The following is a 14689-nucleotide window of genomic DNA, read 5'->3' as shown; positions in this document are numbered from 1 at the left end:
CTACAGAGACAAAGATGTATCCAGAACTCTTGAAGTGATGATTTTACAATGGTCATTGCCCAAAGAAGCACGTGGTTCAAGAAGGCAAATATAAACCTAAGACTAGAGAGGTTTCAATGCCAAAAATTTTGTAAAGAACTAACAAAATAAAAAGAAAAATCATTCTTTGTGGAGAAGGGGAAGTTTAAAAAAAATCAAAGGTTTGAGGTTTGGGTTTTTAATATGACATTTGGTAATATTTCATCAAAATGTGGCATTTCTTTTATATGTTGACACAACTCTGTTCTAATTTCTTGTCTTTTTGTGTCATTTTTCTTTACCCCTTTTCCTGATTTTATCTTCCCACTTCCTTCCTCCTTCCCTCTTTTCCTTCCTCCTTACCTTCCCCTTTTCTCCCTCTTATCCCCCTTTCTCCTTTCCCTCCCATCTTTCTCTCTCCTGTCTTCCTTCCTCCTTTCTTCTACAGCCTTCCTTATCGTCTTGCTTTTTTGTTTTCTGATTTTTTTTTCATAAGTGCCTTATCTATAGTATGGAACAGATTTCTCAAGAAATCCCAATTTTATTAAATGACATCTTAAGTATTAATTTCTTCATGAACTTCATAGTGTCCCTACATACATACTGTGTATGCCCCACCATTTACAAGAGAGATTCTGGATATGAACAACAAGGCATGGTTCCTGCGAATTTCTTCCTAGAGTGTATATCTGGCCTCTGGAGCCTGTCTTCTAGCCACTTCCCTTGTGCCATGGCCCCAGAAACAGCAATCTGCACTCCTGCCTCAGTCCAAAAAACACAAATTGGCTGCTGCCCAGAAACTAGAGGACAAGCCTGCCTCTCCCAGTCTGCAGAAGGGAGACAAAGACAGCTAGAAGCTATTGGACATTTTGACGAAGTACAAAATGAAACAGAGACTTAAGGGACAAGTTAGTGAGGAAAATTTGAAAGTAGAACAAAGATATAACAAACTCTGCTAACCATTTTTTTTTTCAGAAGAGGTCAGAATTGATGGCCAAAATCCCAACTTTGGGGATAACAACATGTGTCAAGCACCCACAAGTGTCTGTGCTGCTCGGGGAAGAAGGCAGAGAGGCTCTGCATTGCTTGACCAGAGTGGAAGTGACAGAATTTGAAGACATTAAATCAGGTTACAGAATACATTTTTATTTTGATGAAAATCCTTACTTTGAAAATAAAGTCCTCCCCAAAGAATTTCATCTGAACAAGAGTGGTGATCCATCTTCAAAGTTCACTGAAATCAAATGGAAATCTGGAAAGGATTCGACAAAACGCTGGAGTCAAATGCAGAACAAAGCTGGCAGGAAGAAGCAAAGAGCTGCTTTACCTGGTTTCCTGACCTTTCCGACGCAGGTGCAGATGAGTTAGGAGAGGTCATCAAAGACGACATTTGGCCAAACTTACTGCAGTACTATATGGTTCCTGATGTGAATGATGAAGAAGGAGAGGCAGAAGATGATGACAATGATGATGGCGAAGAGGAAGGAATTGATGAAGGCTTGGAAGATATTGATGAAGAAGGTGAAGATGAAGATGATGATGAAGGGGAAGAAAGAGAGGACGATGACGGTGAAGGTGATTATCCCAGAAGACTGATGGATTCCAACCTCTTTTTTTTATTTTCTTTTTCTTTTTTAATTTTCTCCAGTTTCTGGGAGCAAGTTGCAGTCATTTCCATCCTCCCTCCAATCCCTCTTTTGCTCAGTTTTTGAAGTCTCTCTTCTCAACACTATGGCTCTCAGCTTATTTGGCGGGAAATACTTTGAGCAAAATACAACAGGAAAAGAATCCCAACTATTCTGTTATAAATTAGTTTACATCCATTCTTGTCTCAAACTGTGGATTTATCACCATCACCACTGTAGTCTGTGGGAAAAACGGTAACCCTCCACCCCTCTTGGTTCTGCAGGAGGCTAGGAGGTGCTAGGTCCCTGTAGTAGTACATAGAATTCTAGCTTTTTTCCTTTCTCCATATATTGAGCTCACAGATTACACTGTGTCTCTACGTGAATACAGACAGTTAGCATTTACCAACATGTATCTCTCTACTTTCTCCGGTTTCATAAAAAGAAAAAGAGCAGGGAGTATTGAAGGTCAGCAAGGGTGAGTTTGAGGTGTCTGGGAGGGTAAGCGGGCATTGTGACAACATTGCTTCTCCTTTGGCATGTGCAATTGTGATGTTTAACAGACATCCTTGCAGTTTGAGATGAGACTTTTAAAATAAAATTCTCTCCTAACAATGACTTGAGCACTGCCAGTCTCAAACCGTAGGGTTTATTCTCTGTTGTAACTTTATTTTTAGTTTTTTTGGTTTTCACTGAAAGGAAAAAGATGGTCATTGTAAATGTTGAAGTGTACAAGTTGCTTTGTTACATTAAAACCAATGTGTACACACACACACACACACACACACACACACACACACACACACGAACGAGGAATAATCTCCATACAATTGTGGTGGAAAAAATTAGTCTCTGCAAAATAACCTACCTCACTGATTTTTAAACCGAACATATTATCATAAAAGCTCCACTCAGACATGTATTCCTAAACTGTTCCCCATTGTCTCATCATGAGAAAACTGACCAAAGCACTTGCTGCATGGCTTTAGCTTTTGTGAACTTCATTAATTCTCATCTCTGAATGTGTGTGCTTCAGGCCTTGCTATTTCTCCCAACGCTTCAAATGAACTCTCTGACTGTATGACTGCATTAAAATCTATGTTCCTGTGAGTTTAGTTCCACATAGACCTCATCATACTGTCTCACAATGTAATACATGCACAGATATTGTAAGGATGCAAGAAACAGGAAAGAAAATAGGCACTATAAAGTGAGATACACATGAACACGAAGAGTGTTTAGATTTAGGTGCTACACAGATGGCTTAGTGGTCAAGAATACATGTTGCTCTTGATGTGAACCAAGCTTTAGTTCATAGCACCCACATGGTGGCTCACAATTGGCTGTAATTCTGGTTCCATGGGTTCTGTGATCCTCTTCTGGCCTTTCTAGGTGCCATGCACATGTGGTACACAAACATACATGCAGGCAAACTACATGATAAAACTACACATAAAATGAAAACAAATGTTTTTCTTTCAAAATTAAAGCATGCATTTATTTTTGTCTTCAAACTGATATCTCTTCTTTATTTTATTTTTCTTCATCATGCTTGTCAGCGTCTAATTTTTATACATTTGTTTATGACATATTTGTATGCATATGTACTATATGTTTTATTTGCTTCTTAGGATGTCTGAGTCCATCTAGAAAGCCTCCTTGCAGATAGGTGTGGTGCATGGACACATACACAAACACAAGGTTTTTAAGTTATCAAACATTGCTGTTAATATCTAGGATTGTATCTCACACGTAGTAGGTTGTCATTGAATATATGCTTAGTGAATAAATCTCAATTTGAGGAGATTTATAGTTGGTGTGATACATAAAAATACTTATGGAGTTAGTCATTATATGTATGATTACGTGAAGATAGTTTATAGATACTAGAATAAAGTGATTTTGGCTATATGGCTACATCACAGCCTATATTCCTGTAATTTTAGTTTCATATAGATGAAATCCAAAAAAAGCAAAAATCACTTTCAAATATTTCAAAGATTATTTTTTCAGGGAAGACACTTACTAAAATGTCATTTAGTATGCCAAATAAATGCATTAATTGTTTAAAAAAGTGTAGTATGTGTATGTTAGATTAAAAACAAATAGAGTAACTGTATTGTAAGTCTTTTTAATATTAATTTTACTTTACTAAAATATATTTATTGTAGAAAATAATTACTTTGTTATGACATTTTCATACATGGACACGATATACTATAACCAAACATTCTACAATTTAAACATTGCTCAATTTAGACTGACTTTTTCGAGAATTTGCAATATTGTTAAACTCCTTAACGTTCATAGAATTATCCTTCCAGGTAATAATAATATATTCAATGTTTTCTAAATGTCTGCTGGGTACAAGGGCCTTTCATACTATAGAGAATAAAAGTGAAAACTATATATTCCACAGAAGGAACACAGGTTGCAAAGGAAAGGAATAATAGAAAAAAAAGCAATAATACAATGGCACCACTGTTCTTTGAGCAGTCACAATGGCGTAGATCTTAGCAGATATAAAGTCAAAGCATGGGAGTGACAGAAAGACAAGCATGGACCAAGGCATGGCTTGCAGACTGTACACAACAATGTTTGGGCCAAGAACAATTTGAGATATGTGGGATGTATGGAAATTTCCACAATTTTCATAGTAGAATGATGGAGCTTTGAAATATGAGTAGTTAGGGTGTCTCTGGTATCTGTTTGAATTTACTGTGCTCTCTTGTCATTTTTGAGATGCGTATTGCTCCTGAACTTTGTTATCATGATTGCTATTGAAAAAGAAGAAAAGTAGAAAGACGTATTGAGAAGAAGCCAGCGAAAAGAATACCACAGCTCTCGGTAAATTAGACAAGAAAGTTATTCAGTAAAAATGGTGTCATTCAGATGGAATATGCAGGGCATCTAATAAGAAATTAGATAGTAACTAGTTTCAGGGATACAGGTGAGTTGAAAGTCCTCTTGTCTGGCATTTAGACTCTGGGATGCTATGGTGTCTTTTGGGATAGAGAGATCAAATGCATTCCAGAATCACCAGAAAATTCAAGTTGAGAGACTTGGGGTTCCTATCTGCCGAGGCGCTTCATAGTTGACCAGATAACATGAATCTGAGAGACTATCAAGAGATCTGCACATTGAACACAAGGGGAGCTAGAACTTCTTCCCCAGTGGGATAAAAAAGTCTGAGCGCCTCTGAGATTTACTGCTCCCCAGGTCTTGAATGGAAGTTAAATTAATGAATACACAGCGAAGATGAGTCATTACCATGCTGGAATCAACAATGTTGTTTTTCTTAGGCTAAATTAAGTTGCTCTTTTTATAAGGACTCACAACGTGCCGCATGAGTCATGGAATTCTCGTACTAGGGCTATCATTCTTGTCAGATTTACCCACAGCAATGGTACACCTTCCTCTGGCTTCTTCTTAAATATCTCATTACTTTGTCTCATTTCAGTACTTGATTCTGATAGCAATACACAATAAGTACGTATGTCTTAAAAATGACAGGGGCAATGAGTTCAAAAAGACCTATGATAGCAAAGCTGCTAATATTTCATTGTGCCATCTTCCCAGGGTTTTGTTCACACTCATGATGAACAGTATGAAACAATAGCTCAAACAGATATACACCAAGCTTTGCAAACTGAAACAATAACATAAATATCTTTGTTTAAAATATATTCTAAATATTTTCATAATAATTAAGCTTGCTTTGGGTCATAATCTTTAATTATTGCATAGAATTTTAGTGCACAGATAAGTCACCATTAAATAAATCAACCTGCCATCTTCAGCCATTTAAGTTTTATTTGCTTTTCTCATATGGAAATGTAGTGACATGTTGCACATAAATGTGTAATGTATCCATTATCACTTCCTTGTGATAGCATTACAGACTAAATGGTTTTAAATCTTTCAAGGGCTTTGAAACAGGTTGTTAAGTTACAGTTCAGCCAAGCATGAAGGGCTTTTTTTCCCCCAGAATACATTCCAACATTAAAAACACACTTGTTTATGCAAAGAAATAAATACATACGAGACAAAGCAAAGGCACTCTGAAAACTACGGCATAGTACCTTATGTCTCCATAATTTACATCTTCATTACTATTAAAGGTGAACATTCAAGACATAAGTCCTGATTTGTGTAATGCAAGTGCCTGTTTCGAATTCCATATTGTATTAATCTCTAAGTATTGATCTTTAAGCAGTAGAGATGCCAAGGCTTTATTTTTTTTTTGTAGGTGAATTCTTACTTAGAATTACAAAACAGTGTTGGTGGTATAGCCCAGTATGCTTGATACCCTGGGTTCAATCCCCAGTAATATAAACAAAAACAAACAAATGAAATGACAAAAGTGGATGTCTACCGAGCATGGATGTATTAGAATGTGGATGCTTTTAGACACTTGCTAGCTTGAAATACACAGTGGGTACCTAAAGTATGTAGCAAGACTTTGGGTCAAATAAATGAATAAGTAAACAAATGATTAATTGAGAACAAAGACATAGGAAAAATAATTTGAAGGTAAAATAAGCCTTGCAGTTTTTATTGTCAAACAGATCTTAATTATTGTACTGCAGAGTTTACTGTTAGTTTTTGAAGACACAAGTAGCAAATAAAGGATGGTACACCCCATAAGCCTGGTAGCTATGAAAATGCAAACCAGACAAACCGGTTCATAATTGCGAAAGCAGAGACTAGGTGTTTAGAGACCATAGCAAATTTCAAAAAAAAATTGAGGAAATATGTCTGACACCACAACAAACATGTGCACAGTGAAGACAACAGGATTGGGATAAATGGAATTAACTTTGTTTTTCCTTTGACTTCTGGTCAAGATTACATTTTCATAGAGACTCATGTTTTAAAGATAGTCTAATAGTATTCTCAATATATATATTATCAATTTATGTATATAGAATATATATTCTCATGAACTACCAAGTTCTTTAAAGTAAATCTAGCTTTAGTACTTCAATTTCATTCTTGCCTAGTCCTTCTAGTCTACTGGTTTATCAACGAAGTTGTTTGGATGTTGGTACTCATGTAGATTTTGACTTCTAGGACTAGGATGTGCAATCAGAACATCAGAACTTAATCCATCCTGCCATAAATTCCTTTTCTGTAATATTTATTTTGCTTCACCCCAAAACGATATTAACCATGCTTAAGTTTTCTTTTCCTTTTACCAATCAGTCCACACATAGAACAAAGGAAACCAATATGTGCTGCATAAATAAGATTCTTCTCCATGGTTACTTCTGCATCCAGTTCAGAGCCCTAGTTAAAAATATCTACCCAGAAGGACTAAGCAAAAGGAATGTTAATGTTCGGAGCATAACATGAAGGCTGTTGTATCCTCAGATCTCCAGAGAAACCAATAATGTTAAGCACGCAGGGTTGTCTTTCCAATGGGAAAGATGAAAAACCTGTTCTTCCCTCTAGAGAGATGAAAATTGGAAGTGTATAATCTGGTGATATGCGTTATCTGTTGGACCAGGCCATATCAAGCTCCTACAACCAGGATCTAGTAATCTAACAGGCTAGTGGTGACTAGTAACCTAAATAACCCTTAAGGAAGTGATACAGATTCTAGAACATAAAGAAGCCGTCTTGCTGCAACTTGAGATAGCTTCCTCTCTGGTTGCAGTGGAGCTACCATGCTAGTGGAGCTCTATACATATGAGAAAGGAGCATTCCACCATGTAACCTGCGTTGCATCAACATGAAAGTACTGGGGAACGGCAGATACCCAAACTTTCTTATACTGTGTACCATCATGTGATTCTAAAATGATTTCAAAATGTAAAGTGTTTAGAAACTGTCTCAAATACAGACCTGGACCAAACAAAGCCTTTCTGGAGGGGAAGTGGTGGGAGAACTATTGGCAGTCTACAAGCTAACACTGCTTTTAAAAATAACTATGCTTTAAAAATGAATCAAACAATACACCAAACACAGGATGCACTGAGTGCCCTTTTAGAAACCTTTGTTCTTGCTCATTTCTTAGATTAAGGGGACAAAAGTTAGTTTATTTTCCTTAGCAATATTATAATATATACTTTATTATAATAATATAGCTGATTGGTAAAGTAGACATTTTATTCATGACAGGTATTTTTATTTTTATATATTATAGACTTTATTGGTAAGTAAATAATTTATCCACTTTGTAATTTAGAATATTTGGTGATAGACTCTGGCTTTGCAACAGAGTCTGGATTTGAACTCATAACCTTCCTACCTAAATAACTGTTCTTATTGTATATAGTATGTTCATCCTTAGTGAATTTATCAATCTTAAGAATTTTTTTTTCAGGTAACAATGAAAGTACTTTAAAATTCCAAAAGTAATCCTGGTGCAATGACCCATAAAGGTAATCCTAGCACTCAGAAGGCTGAGGCAGGGAGAATACCAAATGTTTATGGTTCATCTGCATTCCATACACAGAGTGACACCTTGTCAAAACAAAAACAAGCAATTTCAAAAAATGCTCCCTCAAATTTCAAAACAAATCAACAACCTCAACATATGAATTAAATTATAGAAACCTGAGATTTTGCCTTGAAGATGAAGTTTGGTATGCTCATTAGCTTCCAGGTAAACTCCATTTAAATCATTTCAAAACTGTATGTAAGCCTGTAGATTAGTATGATGGCTTTTTAAAAATAAACAGAACGTGATAGACATGAATTCCTGGGTGTGGAAATTCAGTTAAAGGTGCCAGTGGCTTTTGTGGGAATATTTGTGTTTAATTTGCATAATATGGTCAATTATATAATTTGCATATTCTATTATTTAATAAGTGGATGACTTGGGGCCAATATATCTGTAAGCTTTCTACATTTCTGGAATTATGTAGATGGTCTCTACAATGTAAAACCCTAGATAAAGGTCAACATTGTTACCAGTCAAATAATCTGCATCAGGGATGTTTCATTCCCCTTTGGAGTGTGATCTGACTGCGATGTCTCTTTTACCTCTGAAGAGGATTTGAAAGAGGCACAACCCCATTTCCCTCATAGATCCTAGTAAATAGCGTCAAATAGAACCCCTAAACAAATATTGAGACAGGGCACACATGGAAAACATATTCTGTAAAAAAAAAATGTGTGGACTTGCCTGTTCCTTCTTTTTCTTCTTTTCTTTTAGACATCCGAGTTATCCTTATTTATTTGAAAACTCTTTATTGACTCCAGTCTTTGAAAATACAGTTACTGAGAATATAAAAAGGGAAAAATAAAAGTATTTGACAAGTAGAAAATGAACAGAAGATGAAGAGTCTGTTGCAGCTGTGCATGCAGAACTTCTGGAAGCTCAGAAATAACAGAAAACAAGATATGCATACTAATATTTCAAGTATAAAACCATGGTTTTAAAAACTAGAGTAATACTCCTTAGTATTAACGGTGTTTTCCTTAGATGGTACAGATACAGATTTGTTTTCTCCCTTTCTATCAACTAGTATAAAAATTGTTAGTTGTGAATGTGTATTACCTGTCTCATCAGAAAACAAAACTTCCTTAGGACTACCAATTGCAGACAGGCTCTGAGATGACTTCCAATGACTGTTCACCATGATCCGGGGTCAGATGAACTGAGCAATTGGTTTTCAAGGAACAGAGACAATGGCAAGAATGATTAGGTTTTAGCCTCATGGTTAGGTCAGAAAATTAGTACTCTTCTTGGGAAATCCACTTCTACTCTCCTCTTTGTGGATATTCAGCTGCTACCTTCGCAGAAGCTGTCTTCTGGGGAGAACACGAGACAAGGAGCTGATGTCCCAGTGTAGCGGTCATCAAGGACCCAGCCTCTGACAATGACCACATGAATGAGTCTGAAAGTCCTCCTCTGATTGAGTCCGGAGGTGCCTGCCCTCCTGATTAGCACCCTGCTTTTATCCTGGTGAGAGATCTTGAACTAAAGAGCAAATAGCTGGGTTGTGCCTTGGATCATGACCCAAGGAAATTGTGAAATAATTAAACATGTATCATTGTAAACCATTAAGTTTTGAAATGAAATACACAGAGAGAGACAGAGAGAGGGGAGGAGGGAAAGAGAGAGAGGGGAGAGAGTATTGTATGTGCGGACATGTGTGTATGGGAGTCCGGAGGACTGCCTCAGGTGTATCTTCAATAAATTCATCTACCTCCTTTGACTAGACAGTATCTTTCACTGGTCTGGAGCTCACCAATTAGAGTAGATAGGCTGCCGAATGAACCCCAGGAATTTTATCTTTACCTTACTAGTACGGAGATTATACACAATGCCAACATTCCTTGCACTTAGCATTGGGTACTAGGGATTGAAAACAGATCTTCGTGCCTATAAGGATAACACTTTACCTACTGAGTTACCGACCCTGCCCCTGGAGATATTTGCTAAGCAGCCATGCTTAGCCTATTATAAACAATGAACTCTAAGGTCTATGAATGTCTAAGAAAGCCTACAGATTTCTTCTTTTCAATGTTTATTTGGTTTTCATTTCTAGAGAGTTGATTCAACATCAAATTCTACTTTTAGTTTTCCAGTGTATCATAGTTTTGCATTCATAAATTCAAGAGTCAAATGTGAAAGAGGCACATACTTTCCTTTAAAGATCTGGAAGTCTAAGCCGGGCGGTGGTGGCGCACGCCTTTAATCCCAGCACTCGGGAGGCAGAAGCAGGCGGATCTCTGTGAGTTCGAGGCCAGCCTGGTCTACAAGAGCTAGTTCCAGGACAGGAACCAAAAGCTACGGAGAAACCCTGTCTCGAAAATTCAAAAAAAAAAAAAAAGAGAGATCTGGAAGTTTAGCAAAGCCAAGTACATAGCAATACAGGTAAGATGGTGATATCTGGCATAAAATTGAAGAACATGAATAATGCCATAAAGTACCATAGGAAGCGTAGGGGAGAGACAAGCTTACCCAGGGTACATCAGAAAATAATCCCCAAAGGGTTAATATAACTGAGCCAGTTCCTGCTAGAGGATACCAGCATGAAGAGGGAGGGATAGATCTTGGGGTGATATTACCTTCAGATTGCATTTAGCAAATATAAAGCCAGAACTGCTGTTTGGGAAGCCATGCGGGGAAACAAGAGTGGCCATTCTGCATAGTGATTTCCTCTGAATGGAAAGGCTCCCTCCTGGGTGGCAGAGAGCAGGGAGACATGAGGCTTGAGAAGGTTGGGCAACTCACAAGGGTATGGAAAGCCAGTAAATTTCAAGATTCACCAGACCCATCCCCATCCCCAAGAGTATGAGAGCAGCAGATAACTGAGAAGGCTCTCTGCCTAGCGCTGCCTGCAAGTTCGTCGGAAGGCAGCAGAGACACAGCTTTAAGGTAGGATTTCCGTGGATACAGTTGCATCTGAATCATCCAGGCCCCTCCACCTAACCTCACACTTATTCTTCTGTGTGCAATCACAGTAAACTCATTGGTTCCGTGAGCTAGACTTAGGTCGGGCTGCGTCTTTCTTCTGTGGTCAGTGCTGTATCTGGGATACACAGATGTTTGTTTGTTTCCCTCAGAAAGGTACACAATATGAGCCATGCAAGAATTTAGAGTACGCAGAAATGATGGGAAATGTTTCTACTTGAGCAAGCCAAATAAGCGAAAGAATTAAAAGTCAAATAAAGGAATTAAGATATTCTATTGTTGGTATTAAAATACCATTACATCTTTTAACTGTGGGAGTAAACTAATTTATGCCATATAAAGATAACTCTGGCACCGAGTGGAGAATTGGTTTTGGTGCCAAATGAGACTAGTTAGGAGGCAATTAAAATAATCCACCATGATAATAGCTGCTATTGTTTTAAAACCCTCTGTAGAAACTGGTATATTAATTTAATCTTAACAATTATCTCTCTTAATAGAGATAATTTTATCTCACTTATGAGGAAACGGAGGTTCAGATAAATTCAATGACCTTTCATATATTACAGCAACTAAACAGAGTCAATTTGGAGGGATACAAAGCGGAAAAGATCAAATGTAAATCCCAGAACTGCAAAATAGAGCAGAACTTCACAGATGTCAACAGTAGTGGAGGGAGCAGAATGATAGTAACAGAAGAAACTCAGCCAGTAAACTTAGGGATAAAAGAGTAAAAGCTACTTATTTTCCAAACTGAATTCTCAGAGACTAAAAGTCAATTAAAATATCCTCAAAGATGTGAGGAAATTTCATAAGATAAAATGTGTAACTGGAGCCCCAAAGAGTGATAAGAAAGAAAATAAAATTTGAAAAGATAGAGCAGAAAGGACATGGCCTAAATTTACCCAAATTTTGTGACAGTTATAAATTTGAGATTTAAAAGTTCAAAGGATATGGGGCAGAAAACCTCATATAGATGCATTACAATAAAACTGATGAGAACACAATATAAAATGGCAAGCCATGAAAATGGAATGTGTACAGAGAGAAATATTACTCATGAATCATCAACAATAGTCCAGGGCAGCACATAGTGATGTGACATTTGTTAGAAATTAATGAAAATTCCTGGGAATGAACTCCCTTATCCTTCTTTGTAACATGGAGGATGTAGACTCAATGGAATGCTGGCTGGCCATCTTACTAAGAGGTGGGGAGACCTTGCTACCTGGGAATGAAACGCCAAAAAGGAAGAGCAGGGAGATAACACTCAATTTCTTGACATGATGCTTGAGTGATTAATTTACGGGACTCATTTTTCAAGGCTGCATATTTTCTCCTTAGTATAAATCACTTTGAGTTGGCTTTCTGTAGACTACAACAAAATGAGCCGTATTCCCAAGAAACATATCCTTCTATCTTGGAATTTCTCAGACAGAATTAGCTGCTTGTCTTCTTCCTCCATACTCCTTTAGTAATTCTTCTTGGCACTAATCACACTGTATTTTCTTTTTAAAAACTATGTAATTGAGAGTAAAGTTCATCAAAGTTTCTTAGCATTCAAAGAACATTGTCACATAGTGAGTCATACAGTACTTAGTCTATGGTGCTACTGGAGCTGATGAAATCTATTGATCCTTGTGGATAAATCTTCTAGTCACAGGAAATATGATTCTGAAGGGGATATTGGTAGGCCTGCCCCTTTCTATACCTTATTTTGTTTTGAGACTTCCATGGAATGAATGGCCATCTTCCACCACAGGCTTACATCATGGCATACACTGCGCAGGCTCAAAGCAACAGAGTCAACCAGTTAATGCCTGGAAAGTCCAAAACTAAAAGCCAAAATAAACCCTCACCCCTCAGCAGTTGATTTGTGTAAGCTATTTATGACAGTAGCAGAGCTTGGTTAGTACACTATGTTCTTTCAGCTAGACCATTTGATGAAACTAAATCACCAGGGCTTAGTCACTGATTAGGCCAATTAAAATGACTTCAATTGAAAGCAATGGAAATCTCAATTAGAACAAGCTTGCAGGTTGTAGAGAATTTATTTGCTTAGGTCATTTAAAAAAAAGATCTCCATTGGGAGGGTACTTCAACATCTACTGCAGAAAAAGAAGAGTACTGAGGAACTTGTGAGTTCTTCTCTTAAAAGTGAAAGAATATTAGTATAATTACCATATAGAGTCTGTACACTGCATGAAACCGTGAGGACAAGAATTCTATACCTATATTATTTCCCAGAGTCCATTACACACGTAAAGTTATAAAGTCCTAACTTCAAGGAAAAAATATACAATGGCATCTGATAAAGAAATAATGTTTTCTGTGCTCGTGGGTCATAAAACTTCGAGGATCCTAAAGACCCTAAACAGCATTCTATTTCCAGTACAAATTATTAACAGCTTAGTCATCATTTAAAGCGATAAAGGAATAGGTAGTTACTGACATTGATAAAACCTGTCATATGATAGGCAAATATTTTAGCATGATAGAGATTAAAGCAAGATGTGAAGCTAGGCGTTACAGGGAGTTGGTTTCAGACATAGACTGTACTATTGTGGGTGATAAGAGGGCATCTTCTCTACCAAATTAAGTTCTCTATCACTGGGATTGGTGTCTTACCATGCTTGTATAGTGATTTGAGAAAAATGAAGGTAAACATGAGCTCAACTCAAAGCTAGACATTTGGGAGTATTAGTGAAGCCTAAATCATACTTCAAAGATTTGGTTGTGATATGGTCCTGGTCGCAAAGGCTTCTTAGGATGTACAAAGCTCCTGCTTGCTTAAAATGTGTCCACATACTTCTGATGGTGTTTTCTTGTTGTTTGCTAGTGACTCTGTTCTGAGCTCAGCAATTGGACCCTTGTCCTTGCCTTTGCCCCCATCACACACTCAGCTTCTGTTTTTCATTTGTTCTGATCTCTAATGGGTGAAGCTGAGGGGCTCTCAGAAGTCTTTGTGACCTATTTGCTATGGTAGGACTCCTTGCCCAGCAAAGGGGAGAATCTTGGTCTTGCTTCAACTAGATATGCCTTGTTTTTTGACTCCCATGGAAGGCCGTATCCTTTCTGAATGGAGATTGAGGAGGAGTGGATGGGGGTGGTGGAGGAGAAGAGAGGTAGGGGAGGAAACAGGAAGAACGGAAGAAGGGAAACTGTAGTTGGTGTGTATGTATAATTAATTGATTAATCTCCACCATTATGCTGTATTACTTATCAAGAAAGGATATGGTATCATGAAGAAATCATGGTTTGGACCTTACTGACCATCTTTATCTTTTTGTGTTAAAATCTTTATGGTGTTATCAGTGGAAAGAGGATACAAATGGCTTCCGGTGTCTACTTTACTGTTCACAGAGAAACTATCATTAATTGTCACAGTGTCTTCTCCTTTCCTCTCATCTCCTATCCCAGGGAACATATGGTAAACCAAAGGTATTGCTTGCTTTATGCTGGAGGGGGGAGGTGTAACAACTCCACCTTCTTAAGTTCTTTGCTCTATTAGGCCAAAATAAAACACTAACTCTTAATAACATATGTCTTTCCACTACACAAATTCAAACATGCTCACTTCCTAGCTAGCAGGTAAATCTCCCATATCTGTTAAGATCATAGACCCTTACAAAGTTATACGAACGTATATGACACACAGCATATATTTACAGTAGGC

At 37.4% G+C, this 14689-nt stretch overlaps 1 pseudogene; it reads left to right on the top strand.

Annotated features, from left to right (window-relative positions):
- Positions 1-9792, top strand: part of LOC121432582 — a 183242-nt pseudogene extending 173450 nt beyond the window's left edge.
- The last annotated feature ends 4897 nt before the right edge of the window (positions 9793-14689 follow it).

The sequence above is a fragment of the Microtus oregoni genome, unplaced genomic scaffold (assembly GCF_018167655.1).
Source record: "Microtus oregoni isolate MIOR12 unplaced genomic scaffold, Mior012 000000F_ref0000247, whole genome shotgun sequence".
Taxonomy (NCBI): domain Eukaryota; kingdom Metazoa; phylum Chordata; class Mammalia; order Rodentia; family Cricetidae; genus Microtus; species Microtus oregoni.
This window is presented reverse-complemented; position numbering and strand designations above follow the sequence as displayed.